The sequence below is a fragment of the Dermacentor variabilis genome, chromosome 9, assembly GCF_050947875.1.
Source record: "Dermacentor variabilis isolate Ectoservices chromosome 9, ASM5094787v1, whole genome shotgun sequence".
NCBI classification, from domain to species: Eukaryota; Metazoa; Arthropoda; class Arachnida; order Ixodida; family Ixodidae; genus Dermacentor; species Dermacentor variabilis.
Window position 1 is genome coordinate 523,813 of NC_134576.1, and position 21,045 is coordinate 544,857.

Here is a 21,045-nt window from a genome sequence, read left to right on the forward strand (position 1 = left end):
GTTGTATGCGAAAGTGATGTACGGTAAAGCGACGTCCCACTCGCGGTGATCGTCGGAAACGTACATGGCCAGCCTTTCAGTTGGCGTGCGGTTGGGTCGCTTGGTGAGGCCGTTCGTTTGAGGGTGGTACGCGGTAGCAATCTGGTGCTCTGTAGAACAGGAGCGGAGCAGATCATCGACGACGTTCGATAGAAAGTAGCGGCCGCGATCCGTCAGCAACTGGCCAGGGGGGTCGTGGTGCAGGATGACGTCGTGAAATGAGAAGTCGGCGACATCAGTAGCACAGCTGGTTGGTAGCGCTCGAGTGATGGCATATCTCGTGGCATATTCGGTTGCTACAGCAATCCATTTGTTTCCTTTGATGGAAATTTGAAAGGGGCTAAGGAGGCCTAGGCCCACCCAGAAGAAGTGCTCTGTAGGGATATCAATTGGTTGCAGCATAGCAGCGGGAGGCATAGCAGGCGTCTTCCGGCGCTGACACAGGTTGCAAGAAGCGACATAACGGCCACAGAGCGATAAATGCCGGGCCAGAAGAAGCGGCGCCGCAGGCGGTCGTATGCACAAGTGATGCCCAGAGTTCCAGCAGTAGGAGCGTCTTGACGTTGCTGGAGCATGACAAGTCGAAGGTGCTTGGGAACGACTAGGAGGACCTTTGGGTCGTCAGGATGAACGCTGCGACGGTACAAAGTTCCATCACGCAAGGTGAACATCGGGAGGGACGGATCATTGGGCGAGGAGCTTAGGCGTTCCATAAGTGTTCGAAGAACTGGATCTTTGCGCTGCTCGTCGCCAATATTGAGAAAGCCGGAAAGAGATAGAACCCTGATATCCGAGTCTGCGTCGATATCGTCCGGTTGATCCACGGGATTGCGGGACAGGCAGTCAGCGTCTTTCTGCAAGCGCCCTGACTTATAGATAATATAAAATGTATATTCTTGTACACGCAATGCCGAACGTGCAAGTCGTCCAATTCGGTCCTTCAAGGAGGAGAGCCAGCAGATCGGTTACGACGCAGAAGCTCCGACCGAAAAGGTACGGCCGAAATTTCGCGGCCACCCATACGAGCGCGAGGCGTTATCTCTCAGTAATGGAGTAATTTCGCTCGGGCGTGGAAAGAAGGTGGCTGGCGTAAGCGATGACACGGTCTTGGCCGTGTTGACGCTGAGCGAGGACAGCGCTGATGCCATGACCACTGGCGTCAGTTCGTACTTCAGTGGGCGCAGAAGGCTCAAAGTGTGACAGGATTGGGGAAGTTGTAAGCCGCTCAATCAGGGTAGAGAAGGCTTTCTCCTGCGGTGGTCCCCAAGAGAAAGAGACGTCTTTCTTAAGAAGGTCAGTGAGAGGGTGAGCGATGTCAGCAAAATTTTTCACAAAACGCCGGAAATAAGAGCAGAAGCCCAGAAAACTACGGACATCGTTTGTTGAACAAGGTACAGGAAAATTTCGCACGGCGTGAACTTTCTGTGGATCAGGTTGGATTACAGTGGCGTTTACGAGATGGCCGAGCATGTCAATTTCACGGTGACCGAAATGGCACCTGGAGGAGTTTAGCTGAAGGCCAGCGCTGCGAAACACGGAGAGCATGGTTGTGAGGCGCCGCAGGTGGCTCTCAAATTTCGGCGAAAACACAATCACATCGCCGAGGTAACAAAGGCACGTATTCCACTTCAAACCGCGCAAGAGAGAGTCCATCATGCGCTCGAATGTAGCTGGCGCATCGCATAATCCAAAGGGCATGACTTTAAATTGCTACAGACCGTCCGGTGTGACGAAGGCGGTTTTCTCGCGGTCCATCTCATCGACGCTTATCTGCTAATAGCCGGAGCGGACGTCAATTGATGAAAAGTATTGTGATCCGTGAAGGTAGTCAAGAGCGTCATCAATGTGAGGCAGGGGATAAACATCCCTCGTTGTTTTCCTGTTGAGGTGACAGTACTCAACGCAAAAGCGCCACAAGTTGTCTTTTTTCTTTGCTAAGACAATCGGTGATGCCCACGGGCTACTGGAAGGTTCAGTGATGTCTTTGTCCATCATTCTGTCTACCTCTTTCTGTATAAAGGCCCTTTCTGTTGCGTAGACACGACATGGCCGCCTATGAATAGGGCTGGCGTCACCGGTGTTGATGCGATGCGTGACAACAGATCTCTGGCCAAGTGGACGGTCGTCGAAATCAAAGATGTCCCGATAAGATGACAGGAGGTGCCGAAGAGCTGCTGTTTGCTCGGAAGGAAGGTCAGGGCAGATGGTCTTAGAAACATCGTTCGCAGGCGTCGAGTACGGAGGAGTGGGTGACAAAGGTCCGTTTGAACTGAGGAAGGATTCAGAGGTCAAACAAGAAACCTCAAATTCTTCCAAAGGAGTAATATGCGCTATGGCGATACCGTGTGGCAGCACATGCGACGAAAATCCAAAATTGAGGATGGGCACGTGAAAGCAGTTTTCACGGATCCGGATTAAGGTGCTCGGAAGGGCAATATTGCGCGACAAAACCACGTCAGTAAGCGGCTATACAACGTACTCGCCATCAGGTATGGGAGGACAGGGCGTCAGGAGGACATTTGTAGCCGCTTGTGGAGACAGCCTTGTAAACTCAGCAGAACATAAGCGGCGTAAAGCACAAGTTGTTGCGACGGCAGGAAGCGGCAGATCCAACTGTACAACACCTGCGGAGCAGTCAATTTGGGCAGAGTGTTTCGAAAGGAAGTCGAGGCCGAGAATTACTTCGTGCGGACAGTGTTCAAGGACGATACATAGAACAACGGTATAATGGCCCCCAATGGTCACACGTGCTGTGCACATTCAAAGGGCAGGTGAAGTACTCCCCTCGGCGACTCGCTCAGTGCCAGGTACGGCGGGTGTCAGAAGCTTTCAGAAACTGAAAACTGCGCTCCTGTATCAGCGAGAGATCTAACAGGAATGCCATCAACTTCAATGTCCAGTAGGATTCCACTTGTAGGCAGGGTCAACAGAGGATTTGTGGGCCGTGTCGCAGTTGCAGCTTCACCTCCGGGAGCTGCACCGCCTAGTTGCCCGAAGCAAAGCGACCGGTTGCAGACGGGGACGAAGAGCGGTGAACGAGAGGCAAACGGGACCTATGACCTTGGGGAGACGGGGAGCGGCTGGATCTTGGTGGAGCACTGCCGGAGTTGATGTTCCTTGTCGGCGTATATGGCGAGAAAGTACGATCGTCTGGATCTTGGCGGTAGTGACTCGGGGACGACCACCTAGTAGGCGACGACCAGTGGTTGCGACAATGACGGGCGATCAGCCAGTCAGCTGGGTTGCGACGTAGTGGCGGATATCTTTGCGTCTGGGAGCGAGCGGCCGGATAAACCTGGTAGGTGTTTCTATGGCGGACCGAGCAGAGAGATGGAATGCCCAAGCTTGCTATTTCCTCCCGAGCGACCGCTTGCATAAGGGAGTTAGGCGCGCTTTCCCGACAGTCAGGACGAACTAGAGCCGGAGCCATGGCTCCAAGCTCACGGTGAAGGATGTGCGTGATATCTTCCAGTTCTGTGGGCTGAACGAACCACGGCGGGTCTTCGCAAGAAGATGTTACGGCGGTATTGGGCAATCGGTCGAAAGTTTGGGTCAAGCGGCGGCCCTTTGCTTCTTCGAAGCGCCTGCACTCCTTTATAATTGCATCCACTGTGGCACAATCCTTACACATCAGGAGATTGAAGGCATCGTCTGCAATACCTTACTGTATGTGACCAATCTTGTCTGCCTCGGTCATGTTGTTATCAGCCTTGCGACAAAGGGCCAGCACATCCCGTATGTACATGACATATGACTCTGTGGACGTCTTAGCGCGGCACGCAAGTTTTTTTTTCGCTGCCAGCTGACGACCGACAGGTCTGCCAAACAGGTCTCGCATTTTTTTCTTTACACACAACCCAGCTCGTTAGGTCAGCTTCGTGTGTATCGTACGATTGCTTCGCAGTTCCTCTTAGATAAAATATTACGTTTGCTAGCGTCAATGTTGAATCCCACCTGCTGTTGTCGCACATTCGCCCATACATCGTAAGCCAGTCCTCGACGCCAGCGTTGTCCGTGCCACAAAATGTCCCTGGGTCCCCCGAATAAGTGAGGATGATCGTTGGCACGGGCTGCTGAGGCGTTGTCGCTTGTGTCGTTTGATTTGCCATATTGGAGGCAGGTAGATGACGTCCGCTGCGAAGTTCCGTGATTGCACCCCGCATCTTCCACCAAAATGTTGCAGGAAAATAACAGGCGCACGAGTGTAAAATAATGTATATTTACAACTGAGGTATGGCGTTCAGTCATCTGCCAGACTTAGTCTTCCTCTAGTCCAATTCAACTTCCTACCTCTTTCCACCTTCACAATATCGTTTACAATGAAGGGTGGTGGATTTATTCCCTGTGGCTTACTCTCAAGCACCACCTTGGCGAGGACGTTGACACACCCGAAGTCAAGGTGGCTGTTTGATTTGTGCTGGCTGCCTCACCATGAAAAAGAAGGAAATTGGGTGAACGTCAGCCCCAGTACCATTGCTTCAAGCGTCTTACCTGTTTTTGCCTCTGCGGCGTCTTTGTTGGGGAACACTTCACATGGGAGCTGCCATGGCGAGGTTTATGAGCAATCTGAGATCAAGAACATTCTTTACATTGAGGAGTTTTCAATGCCTGTGGCTTGACCTCAAGCGCCTCGTCGCCGACATAGGTGACACCGCCGCAGTCAAGTTGGCCGTTTGATTGGCGCTGGCTGCCTCACCATAAAAAAGAAGGAAATTGGGTGAATGTAAGCACCAGTACCACTGGTTCTTGCTTCCTACCCGCTTGTTCATGTGCGGCGTCTTTCTTGGTGAATACTCCACAATGAAGCCGTCGTGGCAAGCTGTCGGAGTCATCCAAGAGAAAGAGCTTCCTTTACATGGACGAGTGGCTGTTTTCATTGCCTGTGGCTTACTCTCAGGTGCCTCCTTGGAGACATGGCTGAAACTCCCACTGTCAGGGTGTCTGTTTGAGGTGTGCTGACTGCCTAAGCATAAGGTAATGAAGGAATTTGGGTGAATGTCAGCAGCCGTACCACTACTTTCTCCCGCTTACCTGCTTGTGCTTGTGCGGTGTCCTTGTTCAACACTCCACAAGTGAGCTGCCGTGGCCAGGTGTAGGAGTCATCTGAGAGACAGAGCATCGTTTACATTGAGGAGTGGCTCTTTTTATTGCCTGTGGCTTACTCTCAAGCGCGTCGTTGCCGATATGGGTGACACAAACGCAGTCAAGGTGGTTGATTGAGGTGGGCTGGCTTCCTAAGCATAAGATAGAAAGAGGGTGAATGTGAGCACAAGTAATAATGCTTCTTCCCTCTCACCTGTTTGTGCCTGTGCGGCGTCTTTGTTGGTGAACACTTCACATGGGAGCTGCCATGGCAAGGTTTAGGAGCAATCTGAGATAAAGAGCATCGTTTACATGGAGGAGTTGCGGTTTTCATTGCCTGTGACATAGCTTAAGCGCCTCCTTGGCGACATGGGTAACAAACCCGCAGTCAAGGTGGCAGTTGGAGGTACGTTGGCTGCCTAAGCATGAGAAAAGATAGAATGTGGGTGAATGTCAGCAACAATACCAATGCTTATTGCCTCTTACCTGCTTGTGACTGTTCGGCCTATGCGGCGTCTTTGTTGGGGAACACTTCCCAAGGGAGCTGCCGTGGCGAGGTGTAGGAGTCATCTGAGAGAAAGAGCATCTTTTACATGGGGAAGTAGCTGTTTTCATTGACTGCGGATTCCTCTCAAGTGCCTCGTTTGCGACCTGGATGAAACTCCCGCTGTCATGGTGGCCTTTTGAGGTGTGCTGGCTGCCCCAGCTAAAGAAAACAAGGAAATTGAGTGAAAGTCAGCACCAGTTCTATTGCTTGTTGATTCTTACCTGCTTGTGCCAGTGCGGCGTCATTGTTGGTAAACACTGCACAAGAGAGCTGCCGTGGCGAGGTGTAGGAGTCATCTGAGAGAAAGAGCATCGTTTACAGCAATATGTAGCTATTTTCATTGCCTGCCGCTTAATCTCAAGCGCCGTGTTGCCGATATGGGCGACGCACCCGCAGTCAGGGTGGGTGTTTGAGGTGTGCTGGCTGCCTCAGCATAAGAAAAAGAAGGAAATTGAGTGAATACCAGCACCAGTTGTATTGCTTCTTGCGTCTTACCCGCTTGTTCCTGTGCGGCCTCTTTCTTGGTGAATACTCCACAAGGAAGCTGTCGTGGCAAGGTGTCGGAGTCCTCTGAGAGAAAAAGCATCCTATACATGTAGGAGTGGCTGTTTTCATTGCCTGTGGCTTACTCTCAAATGCTTTCTTGGAGAAATGGATGAAACCCCTCTGTTAAGGTGTCTGTTTGAGGTGTGCTGACTGCCTAAGCATATGGAAAGAAAGGAATTTGGGTGAATGTCAGCACCATTAAGAATGCTTCTTGCGTCTTGCCTGCTTGTGCTTGTACGGCGTCTTCGCTGGCGAACACTACTCTAAGGAGCTGCCGTGGCGAGGTGTAGGAGTCATCTGATAGAAAGAGCATCGTTTACATTAAGGAGTGACTGTTTTCATTTCCTGTGGCTTACTCTCAAGCGCCTCCTTGCTTTCATGGGGTCAGACCAGCACTCAAGGTGGCTGTTTGAGGTGTGCTGGCTGAATAAGCATAAGAAAAGAAGGAACTTGAGTGAATGTCAGCGCCAGTTTCGTTGATTCGCGCCTCTTACCTGTGTTTACAGGTTCGGCGTCTTTTTTTGGTGAACACTCCACAAGGGAGCTGCCGTGGAGAGGTGTACGAGTCATCTGGGAGAAAGAGTGTCGTTTACATTGAGGAGTGGCTGTTTTCATTGCCTGCGACTTACTCTCAAGCGCCTCCTTGCTTTCATGGGGTCAGACCAGCACTCAAGGTGGCTGTTTGAGGTGTGCTGGCTGAATAAGCATAAGAAAAGAAGGAACTTGAGTGAATGTCAGCGCCAGTTTCGTTGATTCGCGCCTCTTACCTGTGTTTACAGGATCGGCGTCTTTTTTTGGTGAACACTCCACAAGGGAGCTGCCGTGGAGAGGTGTACGAGTCATCTGGGAGAAAGAGTGTCGTTTACATTGAGGAGTGGCTGTTTTCATTGCCTGCGACTTACTCTCAAGCGCCTTTTGGGCGCTTGAGACGGTCCACCATCTGGCGCAAGATCCTTGACTTCGTCGTCTTCAATCAACGTTTTTGCTGGGCACGCAACGCTGGCTCCAAACACTAGGTGGCATTATTCCCCCTCCCAATGGAGCATCGACTCGATGCTGAAACACAAAACGTACAGGGAAACTAGACAAATTAGGTAAAACAAAAAAGTGGGGGGGGAAACGCGCTAGCACACATACGGAAATGCACACGGAAAAATGTGTTCTGTGGTCGGGAACAAAAAAAAACGCTTCAAAGTTCTTTGGAGGAAGACGCGACGACAGCAAAAAAAAAGAGGGTGTTTCACTAGTGCACTTCACCGTGTAAAATACGGCTTGAGGCGGACGACATGTACAGTCTCTGCGTGTGGTAAACAGCGCTTGGGCGATGGTAGGTCTCCATGTGGAATCACTTCATAGTTCACGTCGCTTACACGCCTTAGTACTGTCCGAAGTACTTGCTGAGGAGTTTCTCGCTGAGGCCTCGCCGTCTAATGGGTGTCCAAGCCCAAACTTGGTCACCAGGCTCATAGGTCACTTGTCGATGGTGGAGATTGTACCTTATTGCATCGGTACACTGCTGCTGTCTTATGTGCACACGGGCCAGTTGACGCGCTTCGTCGGCGTGCTGAATGTACTCCTCGACGTCAGGAGCTAACTGATCGAGCTGGTCGGTATCTTTATATGGAATCATGGCGTCTAGCATAGTTTGGATATCTCGACCATAAACGAGGCAGAATGGCGGGAAGCGTGTAGTTCCCTGCGTGGCAGTGTTGTACGCAAACGTTGCGTACGGTAGGATTTCGTCCCACGTTTTGTGCTGCACATCCAGGCACATAGCGATCATGTCTGCCAGTGTTTTGTTTCGCCTTTCTGTCAAGCCGTTAGTCTGAGGGTGGTATGCACTGGCCTTTCGCTGACTCGTGTAACTCAGCTTGAAGATGTCGTCCAGAAGCTTTGCCGTAAATTCCATCCCTCGGTCAGTGATGATGAATGACGGTGCGCCATGCCGAAGCACAATGTGATGCATAAAAAACTGGGCAACTTCAGGTGCTGTCCTGCGTGGTAGTGCCTTCGTCTCAGCGTAACGCGTCAAGTAGTCAGTTGCGACAATGATCCACTTATTGCCGGAGGAAGACAAGGGAAATGGTCCAAGAAGGTCCATTCCAACTTGATGAAATGGCGTACGCGGAGGGTCGATGGGTTGTAGAAGGCCTGCAGGCTTCAGGGGTTGTGACTTGCGGCGCTGGCGTTCACGGCATCATTTCACGTAGCGTTTTACGCAAGCAGTCAGTCTAGGCCAGTAGTACAGTTGCCGTACCCTGTCCAGAGTCCTTCAGTAGCCCAAGTGACCAGATGTCGGCTCGTCGTGGCAGGCTAATAGGACGTCGTCGCGATGGGCTTGAGGTACTACTAGCATATGTGATTTGTCGCCGGCACCTGTGCTTCTTTTGTATAAGATGCCCCCTCGTAGGCAAAATGACGACAACCGTCGCGAAAGTGGGCGAGGAATGGACGCGATGCCGCCTTCTAAGTGATTGATGACGGGTCTTAACTCAGCGTCCGATCGCTGTTTAGCGAGCAGATCCGGCCCGCTGAGGGCTCCCAGAAAGGCGCTGTCGTCTTCCTCGTCAGGATTCTGAGATTTAACAGGTGCCCGTGATAACGTGTCAGCATCTTCATGTTTCCGGCCTGACTTGTACACGATGGTGATGTTAAATTCCTGGAGTCGCAGACTCCAACGTGCCAATCGTCCAGAAGGGTCTCGGAGGTTGGTCAACCAGCACAAAGCGTGATGGTCGGTCACAACTTTAGATGGCCGCCCGTAGAGATACGGCCTCAACTTTGTGGTAGCCCAAATAACCGCGAGGCACTCCTCTGTGGTGGAATAATTGTACTCTGCGCGCCCGTAGAGATACGGCCTCAACTTTGTGGTAGCCCAAATAACCGCGAGGCACTCCTTCTCTGTGGTGGAATAATTGTACTCTGCGCGTGACAGAGTGCGGCTCGCGTAGGCGATAACTCGTTCAGTCCCGTCTTGTCGTTGAACCAGGATAGCTCCGAGATCGATATTGCTGGCGTCAGTGCTACTTCTGTGTCAGCATCCTCATCAAAATGACCGAGCACGGGAGGAGATGACAAGCGACGTTGTAGCTCCGCAAAGGCGGTCTGTTGTTCATGAGTCCAGAGGAATGGCGTGTCGTCACGCGTAAGGCGAAATAGCGGATCTGCAATCTTCGAAAAATTTTCAATGAAGCGTCGATAATATGCACACAAGCCCAAAAATCGTCTCACACTTTTCTTATCGGTTGGAGCGGGAAAAGCTGCTACGGCAGCAGTCTTCTCGGGATCGGGCCGAACACCTGCCGCGCTTACGACGTGACCAAGGAACTTCAGTTCCTCGTAACCGAAATGGCCTTTCTCTGGCTTGAGTGTAAGGTCAGCCGATCGAATGGCTTCGAGTACATTCCGAAGGCGTCGAAGGTGCTCGTCAAAAGTTTCCTAAAAGACAGCGACATCATGGAGATAGACGGGACACCCGCCGTGGTTGCTCAGTGGCTATGGTGTTCGGCTGCTGAGCACGAGGTCGCGGGATCGAATCCCGGCCACGGCGGCCGCATTTCGATGGGGGCGAAATGCGAAAACACCCGTGTGCTTAGATTTAGGTGCACGTTAAAGAACCCCAGGTGGTCAAAATTTCCGGAGTCCTCCACTACGGCGTGCCTCATAATCAGAAAGTGGTTTTGGCACGTGAAACCCCCAATATTATTATTATTAGATAGACGAGGCAACTTTTCCATTTGAGGTCAGCGAGAACGGTATCCTTCATTCGCTGGAATGTGGCTGGAGCGGAACAGAGGCCGAATGGGAGTACCCTAAATTCGTAAAGGCCGTCCGGAGCTACGAAAGCAGTTTTCTCGCGGTCAGGCTCATCTAGTTCAATTTGCCAGTAGCCACTTTTCAGATCGATAGAGGAGAAATACTTCGCCTGCCTCAGCTTGTCCAGAGAATCGTCGACCCGAGGCAACGGGTACACGTCCTTCTTTGTGACGTTGTTTAGCTTCTGGTAGTCTACACAAAATCAAAGCGTGTCATCTTTCTTTTTAACAAGAACGACTGGCGATGACCAGGAACTGCATGAAGGCTGGATTACGCCGTCTTGAAGCATTTCCTTCACGTTCGTCTGAATAGCATGTCGTTCGGTCGGGGAAACACGATAAGGCTGTTGCCGTATGGGGGGCACGTCGTCATAGGTGATGATACGGTGTTTCGTAATCGATGTTTCACGCACCTTCAACGACCGTGCAAAGCAGGAGTGGAACTCAAGCAACAGCTCGCGCAGGGGTTCTCTGTTCTCTTCAGGAAGCGTTGGACTAATGTCGACGTTGCGTAGATGTGCTTCAGCAGTGCCGATTGCCTCGGAAACAAAACACTCAGTGACATCGGCGATCGCGTAGGCGATGACAGTACCGGAGAAAAGGTGCGGGTGTTCGTAGCTGAAGTTGGTGACAAGAACCTCACAGTGGCCATCGTGGAGATCGACAAGGCTTCTTGCTACGCAAACACCATGAGAAAGCAGAAGAGAGGAATTGCTTTCTAGGACCGCTTCACCGTGTATGAGCTTGTCACATGCCACTTGAACCACGACACTTGCACGCAGTGGTAACGTGACAGCGTCATCGATGACACCAAGAGATGCTCGAGGGTGGATGGTGCTGGTCGTCGCTGTGGCGCTCTTTGTCGAGAAAGTGACGAGGTGTTATCGAATGTTGATGATAGCGCCGTGCTCCCTGAGAAAGTCCGTGCCGATGATTAGGTCTCGAGAACACTGAGGGAGAATGCTCAAACTGGCAACAAACGTAGAGCCGCGAATCTGTATTCATGCCGTGCACATGCCGAGTGGTGTGACGATGTGCCCGCCAGCTGTACGAACTTGCGTTTGATTCCAAGGCGTGGTCACTTTGTTCAGAAGGGTGGCCAGTTTTTCGCTGATTATAGAATAATCCGCTCCAGTGTCCACTAAAGCAGTCAATTCACGACCGTCAAGCAGTACAGGAATGTGTAAAGAAATTCTTCCGTAATCAGCAGGTACTGTCGTCGTAGATGTATCGTCTGTCCGCGTACGTGTCAGTAAGGGTCCTTGAGCACGTCCAGACTGAGCGGCCTCGCCCCCAAAGGTCGCGGTGGTTAGTTTTCCCGTCGTGGGCTGGGCGACCAATCTCGGCACCACGCTTGAATACGTACGGCGAGTCGGAGAAAACCGCCGCGGCGAAGGGGAGCCTGACTGGTGTCGAGCTGACGGAGATCCGCGCTGCTGGGCAACGTATTCTTCAATTTCAGGAGGACGCTGGCCGAACCTAGGTCGTGGCAGTTCGCTGAGAATCCGCGTAGTCCGAGCTCTCGATAGGAGCACTGTCGGTAGACATGCCCAGCTTCTCCACAGTGAAAGCAAAGGGGACGGCGATCAGGTGCCCGCCACACGTCTGATTTCCTCGGGGCCTGTCGGTGGTCCTGGTAATACGAGGCAGCCTGGACGGGCTCTAGCATGGCCGGGCGCGCGGCGCGAAGCGGGGAGGCAGGTGGGGCAGGTTGCCTCAAGGCTTGAGAATATGACATATGTGGGCTGTTGTTTGTTAGCGGTCGAGCTTCTGTGTTGAAGAGTGTTCTCTTAGCGCATGCTGGACTTCATCACGGAGAACGCTGGACAAGGAGCTGAGCGTCAGCGGTGAAGGTACCGACAGATTCTGGAGTTCTTCGCCGATCACGGAACGAATGAGCTCTCGAAAGAAATCGACGTGACCCCCGAGAGCTCCGAAGAAGTCCGTAGGTGAGGCAGTGTTCACTTGACGTTCGTATGATGGTGTCCGCTGGCGAAGAGTCTGCTCCATGGCGATGGCCTCAGAAAGAAATTCTGACACAGTCTTGGGAGGACTGCGCACGAGACCGCCGAACAGCTGCTCTTTCATTCCGCGCATCAGGTACCGCACCTTCTTTTCTTCCGACATGCTGGGGTCGGCTCGTCGAAAGAGACGCGTCATGTCCTCGACGTACATTGCGACACTCTCGTTCGGCATTTGTATACGGGACTGGAGATCACGCTCAGCTCGCTCTCGGCGATCAGGGCTCTCATACGTCTCAAGAATCCGGCGTTTGAATTCTGCCGATGAAGTTAAGGCATCTGCATGGTTCTCGTACCGAACACGTGCGCCATCGTTAAGGCTGAAATAGACGTTTTTCAGTTTCTCTGCGTCATCCCACTTGTTGAACGCGGCAACACGTTCATAGTGCACCAGCCAATCTTCAACGTCCTCATGTAAGGCGCCGTGGAAGGGATTCGGCGTTCGCGGATTGAATAGCGTACAATGAATCGGCGTTCTGCCTTCCATACCGGTTGGGGTGGTTGGAGCTGCCATTTCCTCTGGAAGGAGTCTAAACTCAGGGGCTTGCCCACGGATCCTTCTGCTGGCGCGGTGTACAGGCGTAACCACCGGTACGGGGCTGGAGCTCCTGCTGCCCGGAGGGGTTTGGTGCATAGATTAGATTACCCCGCACCTCCACCAGTTTCTCACGCGCTAAGGCAAGAATAAGCAGCATTATCAGCAGCCAAACACGATAATGTCAGACACAAGGAGGACGGTTCACCAGCTGGCGCAAGATCCTTGACTTCGTCGTCTTCAATCACCGTTTTTGCTGGGCACGCAACGCTGGCTCAAAACACCAGGTGGCAATATTATCATATCATCAGCAAACAATCTTGCGGAAGAAACACTAGTGTTGGGAAGGTCATTTATAAATATTAAGAAAAGTAATGGGCCCAATGGCGAGCCCTCGGGGACGCCAGACGTTACGTGGGCCACACTAGCTTCTGAGCCATTTACCACTACATGCTGAAACCGCACATAAAGTTATTCCTGAATCCATGCAATTACTTGTTCATTGATATTAAACCAACGTAGTTTACATATAAGCAATGTGTGATCCATCAGGTTGAAAGCTTTTCTAAAATCGACAAACACCGAGTCACCACAAGAACGAGCACCCTGTGCAGCACAAACTTCGTGAACGAATTCTGTTAATTGAGTTGTACAGCAAAGCACTTGCCTGAAACCATGCTGTTTCTGATTCAGGAGGTTATGATTGGTAATGTGTGTCATTATGTTACTACACAAGACGTGCTCTAATACTTCACAGACAATACTTGTTAGAGATATTGGTCTGTAACTGCTGCCTAGTTCGTGAGGCCCCTATTTATACACTGGCACAACGCACGCCATCTTCCATTCGTGTGGTAGGACCCTGGTGTGCAATGACTTCGAGTACACTATCTTAAGAAAGGGAGGGATGAACGACGCACACAATTTGAGAAAAGCGCCTGTCAATACAACAGGCCCCCCTGCTTTGCTGTAATCTATACGTTCAAGAAGCGACTGTATTCCACTTTCATCAATAATTATATCATTCATGTTTTCAATGACCTCATTAGCAGACGGCTGCGGAATTACGCTCGAGGCAGTAGGTGAGAAAATGTAAGGAAAAAACTTGTTGAAGCAATTGGCTTTTTCTAAGTTATTCTCTATTTCCACTCCGCATGCCGAAGTGATGGAATACATGCTTTGTCTTTTCTATTACATTTGACAAGATTCCAGAATAGCTTTTTTGTTTGAAATCGAGAAGGCAAAGCGTCAAATAATTCTTTTTTTGCCTGGCGGATTTTTGTTTGCAGTATTTGGCTTATGGCCACAAGTTGATCGCAAGTTTCCGAAATGGAGTTTCTTTTATAATTCCTGTCTATCCTATTCCTGTTGCTAGTAAGGCGTCGCAGCTCACCATTAAACCATGCTTTAGATTTAGCACGCCGTTTGGTCTGCACCCACGACGGCACATAGTTTTCTTGTACCTCAAGCATTTTTGCTTTAAAAAGGAGCCATAACTCATCAACGCCGATTGTTTCAGAAAGTATTTCGAATTCCGGAAGGACTTGCTGTAATGCAAGTCCTATTTCATTTATGTTGGCTTGGGTGTAACTATACATCCTTCTGGCTCCCGAGCTTTGCGTCTTTTCGTACGTCAACTTCATTTCTCAAACCACATTTTTATGGTCGCTAATACCTGACGCCACCAAAACTTTCCTAACCCAATATGGATGATTAGTTAGAATTAACTCTAAGACGTTATTTTGTCTCGTACCTTCTATTGCCACCTGGGTTAAGGAGAAACTACTTAGTATCATCAACAATTCCTTTGCCACTGGGCATTCCTTTTGCCGAATTCCCATAGAAACTTTCTTTTTCTGCTCATTGCCTCTGAAAAATCTTCTGATATACTAATATTGGATCCTGTTTGTTTCTTGGCGTTGGCTAGAATTGCCTGTTTATCTGTAAACATTGAAAACATTGCAATGAGCGGCCGAGGTTTATTGGCCTAGGACCGTCCAAGTCTGTGTGCCCTTTCAATCTGCACTGGCGTTAGTCCTAAACATGATAAAATTTCTTGTAATTTTTTCTCGGAGACAGCGGGCAGTTCACGACTTTCACTGTCAGGGACACCATAAAATATCAGGTTACATCGCCTGCTACGGTTTTCCAAGTCGTCTATTTTACAGGATAAGGCCTTCGCCGTGCTGTGAGTATCTTCAGTTTTCTTCCTACATTCAGTAACAGCTCCTCTTAGGTTTGTGAACTGTGTTGTTGCACTTTTCTCAGAATCTGATCGTGACTTAAGCTCTTCTATAGCTATTTGGCCTTGATGTTGCGATGTTTGGATAGCCTGTATTTTGGCCTTTATTTACCTTTGGCCATCCAAAGTTCGATTCAGTGTTTCAGCAGTAGTTGGGCCAGGATTTATCTCTACGTCACCGCACAGGAATAAAAGCAAAAAATAGAATGCATATTTTCGCAATAAAAAGAAACGAAGTTTGGCATGACAACGCACAGTACGGTACTTTGAATCCCCACTTGAACCACGGGGCGTAACCGGCACAAAGGTGAAACTCTCATTCAAATAATTACCAAGCTGCGTTAGCAGAAGAAAATGCGTGAGTTGCCCAATCATGCTGGTGCCGGCCTCACACCCCGATGCTGCACTGATCCTATCCGCCTTTTGTACACCGTAGACACGGCCTCCATCCGCCCAAGGTTCGTTGGCCAATAGTCGGCACTGCCCAAACTAGCCGGGCACACATCGAAGGCGCTGCCGCCGTAGTTTGCGGGCTCTACACTGAATGCCGTAGCCATCGATGCACGACCCTCTGCGTCTGCGCTGCAATTGCGATGAGGCGGCTGTGCGACGGTGCAGCAGATAACCTGCTTTAGCAGAAGAAAATGCGTGAGTGGCACAATCATGTTGGTACCGGCCTCAGGCCCCCCAACGGAGCTGCCGTGGCGAGGTGAAGGACTCATCTGAGAGAAAGATCATTCTTTACATTGAGGAGTGGCTGTTTTCATTGTTGCGGCATACCCTCAAGCGCCTCCTTGGTGACATGGGAGACACACCCGGAGTGAAGGTGGCTGTTTGAGGTGTGGCGACTGCATAAGACTAAGAAAATAGGGGCAATTAGGTGAATGTCAGCACCAGTAGCGTTTCATCTTGCCTCTTACCTGTTTTTGTCTGTGCGGCGTCTTTGTTGGTGAACACTTCACATGGGAGCTGCCGTGACGAGGTTTAGGATCAATCTGATATAAACAGCATTGTTTACATAGAGGAGTTACGGTTTTCATTGCCTGTGGCACACTCTCAAGCGCGTCCTTGGCGACATGGGTGACACACCCGCAGTGAAGGTGGCTGTTTGAGGTCTGCTGCCTGCCTAAGCATAAGAAAAAGAAGGAAATTGAACGAATGTCAGCACCAGTTTCATTGCTTTTTGTCTCTTACCTGCTTATGCCTGTACGGCGTCTTTGCTGGTGTACATTGCACAAGAGAGCTGCCGTGGCGAGGTGTAGGAGTCATCCGAGATAAAGAGCATCGTTTACGTGGAGGAGTGGCTGTTTTCATTGCCTGTAGCTTAATCTCAAGCGCCTCGGTGCCGATATCGGTGACACAACCGCAGTCAAGGTGGCTGACTGAGGTGTGCTGGCTGCATAAGCATAAGAAAAAGATACAATGTGGGTGAACGTCAGCAACAGTATCAATGCTTATTGCCTCTTACCTGCTTGTGCCTGTTCAGCCTGTGCGGCGTCTTTGTTGGTGAACACACCCCAAGGGAGCTACCGTGGCGAGCTTTAGGAGTCATCTTAGAAAAACAGCATCGGTTAAATGGAGCAGTGTATGTTTTCATTGCCTGTGGCTTACTCTAAGGTGCCTCCATGGAGACTCGGATGAACCACCGGCTGTCAAGGTGTCTGTTTGAGGTGTGCTGGCTAGGACAGATAAGGAAAGAACAAGTAAGGACAGGAAGCATAGGACAAATACGGAAATTGCCTGAATGTAAGCAGCCATACCAATGCTTTCTGCCTCTTATCTTCTTGTGCCTGTGCGGCGTCTTTGTTGGTGCACAGTCCGCGAGGGAATTGCCGTGGCGAGGTGTAGGAGTCATATTAGAGAAAGAGCATCGTTTACATTGAGGAGTGGCTGTTTTCATTGTGGACATATGTCGCCTTGTCGCCTTTGTGGACATTTGTCGCCAGCATATGTCGCCTTGAAGAAGACAAGTCCACTTGTCGAAACGTTGGCTCCTGCATTCACCTTGTTCCCGTTTTGCTCATCGTCTTGAGTTTCCATCTCCCGAATTCCCCGTCTTTTCTCTGGTTTCATTGTTGTGGCTTACTCTCAAGCGCCTCCTTGGCAACATAGGTGACACTTCGCATTCAAGGTGTACGAGGAGTGCTGTGTTACTAAGCATAGGAAAAAAAGGAAATCGGGTGAATGGCAGCACCAGAACCCTTGCTTTCTGCCTGCTACCTGCTTGTGCCTGTGTGGCGTCTTCGATGGTGCACACTTCACGAGGGAGTTGCCGTGGCGACGAGTAACAGTGATCTGAACGAAATAATATCGTTTACTAGGAGGAGTGGTGGTTTCATTGCCTTTGGCTTACTCTCAAGCGCGTCCTTGGCGAGATTGATGACACATCCGCAGTTAGGTGGCTGTTTGATTTGTGTTGGCTGCCTAAGCATAAAAAAAGGAAATTGGGTGAATGTCAACACCAGTACAATTGGTTCTTGCTTCTTGCCTGCTTGTTTTTGCCTGTGCGGCGCCTTTGTTTGTGAACACCCCACAAGGGAGCTACCATCGCGAGGTGCAGGAGTGATCTTAGAGAAAGAGCATCGGTTAAATGGGGTAGTGGCTGTTTTCATTGCCCATGGCTTACTCTAAGGTGCCTCCTTGGAGACATGCATGAACCAACCGTAGTCAAGGTGGCTTGTTGAGGTATGCTGGCTGCCTAAGTCCAAGAAGAAGAAAGAAATTGTGTGAATGCAGGCAGCCGTACCACTGCTTTTTGCCTCTTACCAGCTTGTGCGGCGTCTTTGTTCGTGAAAACTCCACGAGGGAGCTGCCATGGGGAGGTGTAGGAGTCGTCTGAGAGAAAGCGCATCCTTAACATGGGAAAGTGGCTGTTTTCAGCTGTCACCACCCGCTGTCAAGGTGTCTGTTTGAGGTGTGCTGGCGGCCCAAGCATAAGAAAAAGAAGGAAATTGGGTGAATGTCAGCAGCCGTACCACTGCTTTCTGCCTCCTACATGCATGTGCCTGCGCGTCGTATTTCTTGGTGAACACTTTACAAGGGAGCTGCCGTGGCGAGGTTTACCAGCCATTGGAGATAAGGAGCATCGTTTACATTGAGGAGTTGCACTTTTCAATGCCTGTGGCTTACTCTCAAGCGCCTCCTTGGCACCATAGCGGACAAACCCACAGTCAAGGTTGTTATTTGACGTGTGCTGGCTGCCTGAGCATAAAAAATGATTGAACAATGGCGAGTGTTAGCACCAGTACCATTGCTTCTTGCCTCTGACCTGTTGTTGCCTGTGCTGCGTCTGTGCTAGTGAAAATTCCACCTGGGAGCTGGCGTGGTAAGGTGTAGGAGCAATCTGAGAGAAAAAGCATCCTTTATATGGAGTAGTGGCTAATTTATTGCCTGTGGCTTACTCACAAGCGGCTCCTTGGCGACATAGGTGACATTTCGCAATCTATGTGTAGCAGCTGTGCTGAGTTCCTAAGCATCAGAAATACAAGGAAATTGGGTGAATGTCAGCACCAGAACCACTCCTTTCGTCCTCCTACCTGCTTGTGCCTGTGTGGCGTCTTTGTTGGGGAACACCCCACAAGGGAGCTGCCGTGGCGTGGGGTAAGAGTCATCTGAGAGAAAGAGGACCGTTTACATCGAGGAGTGGCTGTTTTCATTGCCTGTGGCTTAATCTCAAGCGCCTCGTTGCCAAAATGGGTGACACATCAGCAGTGAAGGTGTCTGTTTGAGGTGTGCTGGCTGCCTAAGCTAAAGAAAAAGTAGGAAATTGGGTGAATGTCAGCACTAGTACCAATGCTTCTTGCTTCTTAATTGCTTGTGCCTGTGTGGCGTCTTTGTTAGTGTGAGGTTTAGGAGCCTTGTAAGGTTTAGAAGCCAACTGAGGTAAAGAGCATCGTTTACGTGGAGTAGTGGCTTTTTCCATTGCTTATGGCTTACTCTCAAGGGCCTCCTTGGATAAATTGGGAACAAAACTACAGTCAAGGTGGTTGTTTGAAGTGTGCTGGCTACCTGAGCATGAAGAAAACATAGAAATTGGGCGCATGTCAGCACCACTACCAATGCTTCTTGCCACCTGCCTGTTCGTGCCTGCGCGGCGTCTTTGTAGGTAAACACTCTACAGGATAGCTGGCGTGGTGCGGTGTAGGAGTCATCTGAGAGAAACAGCATCCTTTACATGGAGCTGTCGCTGTTTTCATTGCCTGAGGCTTACTCACAAGTGGCTCCTTGGCGACACTAGGGACACACCGATGTCCAGGTGTCTGTTTGGGGTGTGGTTGCTGCCCAAGCAAAAAGAAAGAAGGAAATTGGGTGAATGTCAGCAGCTGTACCAATGCTTCTTGCCTCTTACCGGCTTGTGCCTGTGCAGCGTCCTTGTTAGTGAACACTACCACTAGAGAGCTGCCATGGCGTGGTTAAGGAGTCGTCTGGGAGAAAGAGCATCGTTTACATGGAGGAGTGACAGTTTTATTGCCTCTAGCTTACTCTCAAGCGCCTCCTTGGCGACTTGAGGGACACACCCGATATCGAGGTAGTTGTTTGAGGTGCGCTGGCTTCCTGAGCACACATAAAAAGGAAATTGGGCGAATGTCGGCATCAATGTCAATGCTTTCTGCCTCCTACGTGCTTGTGCCTGTGTGGCGTCTTTGTTGGTGAACACTCCCCAAGGGAGTGGCCATGGCGAGGTGTAGCAGTCATCTGAGAGAAACAGCATCGTATCCATGGAGGAGTGCCTATTCTCATTGCCTGTGGCTTAATCTCAAGCGCCTTGTTGCCGACATGTGTGACACATCGCCGTCAGGGTGTCTGAGGTGTGCTGTGTGTTTTCCTAAGCATAAGAAAAAAATGAAAATTTGGTGAATGTCAATACCAGAAATATTACTTTATGCCTCCTACCTGCTTCTGCCTGTGTGGCATGTTGTTGGTGAACACTCCACAAGAGAGTTGCCTAGGCGAGGAGTAGGATTCATCTGAGACAAAGAGCATCGCGTACATGGAGGAGTGGCTGTTTTCATTGCCAGTTGCTTAATCTCAAACGCCTCGTTGCGGACATGAGTGACACACCCACAGACAAGATGGCTGTTTGAGGTTTTACCAATTCCTACCGACTTCGAACAAATGAAAAACATAGAAATACCAGAACAGGGAGTTGCTTCACTGCTCAAGAACGTTAAAGTCAGCTCCGCATCTGGTCCTGTTCACATTCCAAACTATGTCTTAAAGAACTGTGCTGCATCCGTCGCCCCATTTCTAGTAATTCTTTTCCAGCCATCCATTGAAGAGGGGTCCCTGCCTAAAGATTGGAAAAGTGGTAACGTAGTACCTGCATTTAAAGGCGGCGACAAGACAAAGACAAAAAATTTCAGACCTATTTCACTAATTAGCGTCGCATGAAAGCTACTAGAGCATATACTTTATACCAATTTAACGAGTCACTTACAGAGCAACGGATTCTTTTGCCCCACGCAACATGGGTTTCGCCGGGGATTCTCGTGTCACACTCAGCTAATCGAATTCACCCATGATATCGCATCATCATTAAATAACGGACACCAGGTTGACTGCGTATTTCTGGATTTTCGAAAGCTCTTGATTCTGTTGCACATAACCTTCTACTCACAAAACTGTCTGCCATGAAAATTCTAGCATCACTGATGAAACGGCTTGAGGCGTATCTTACTGGTAGAAAGCAGCGTGTTGTCCTTGAAGGATTGGCCTCATCAGAGACTGAAGTCTTATCGGGCGTTCCACAGGGGTCTTGGGTCCGCTGTTATTTCTGATATTCATAAATGACATAGGAACGCATCTTTGCAGTCACATACGCCTGTATGCTGGTGATTGTTGCATATATCGCGCCATTACGTCCACTGCCGATTCAAGTATCTTACAAAATGACCTTCTAACAGTGTCCACGTGGTGCGACAGCTGGAGCATGAAATTAAACTCTGCCAAGTGTAATGTCATTCGCTTCACTAACAAGAGGGTGCCGCTTGTTAAAAATTACTTTCTAAACACTGAACCATTGAAGTAGTTACAAGTACTTAGGCGTTGTCTTTAAAAATAATCATTCTTGGAATGACCATATAGAGAGCGTGGGGTCTAAGGCTAGTCGTATGTTAAATTTTCTAAAACATAATTTCTGGAGAGCCCCACATAAGGTAAAGGAAACGCTTTATTTAACAAACATTCGTCCGATGTTAGAGTACGGCAGTTCTGCCTGG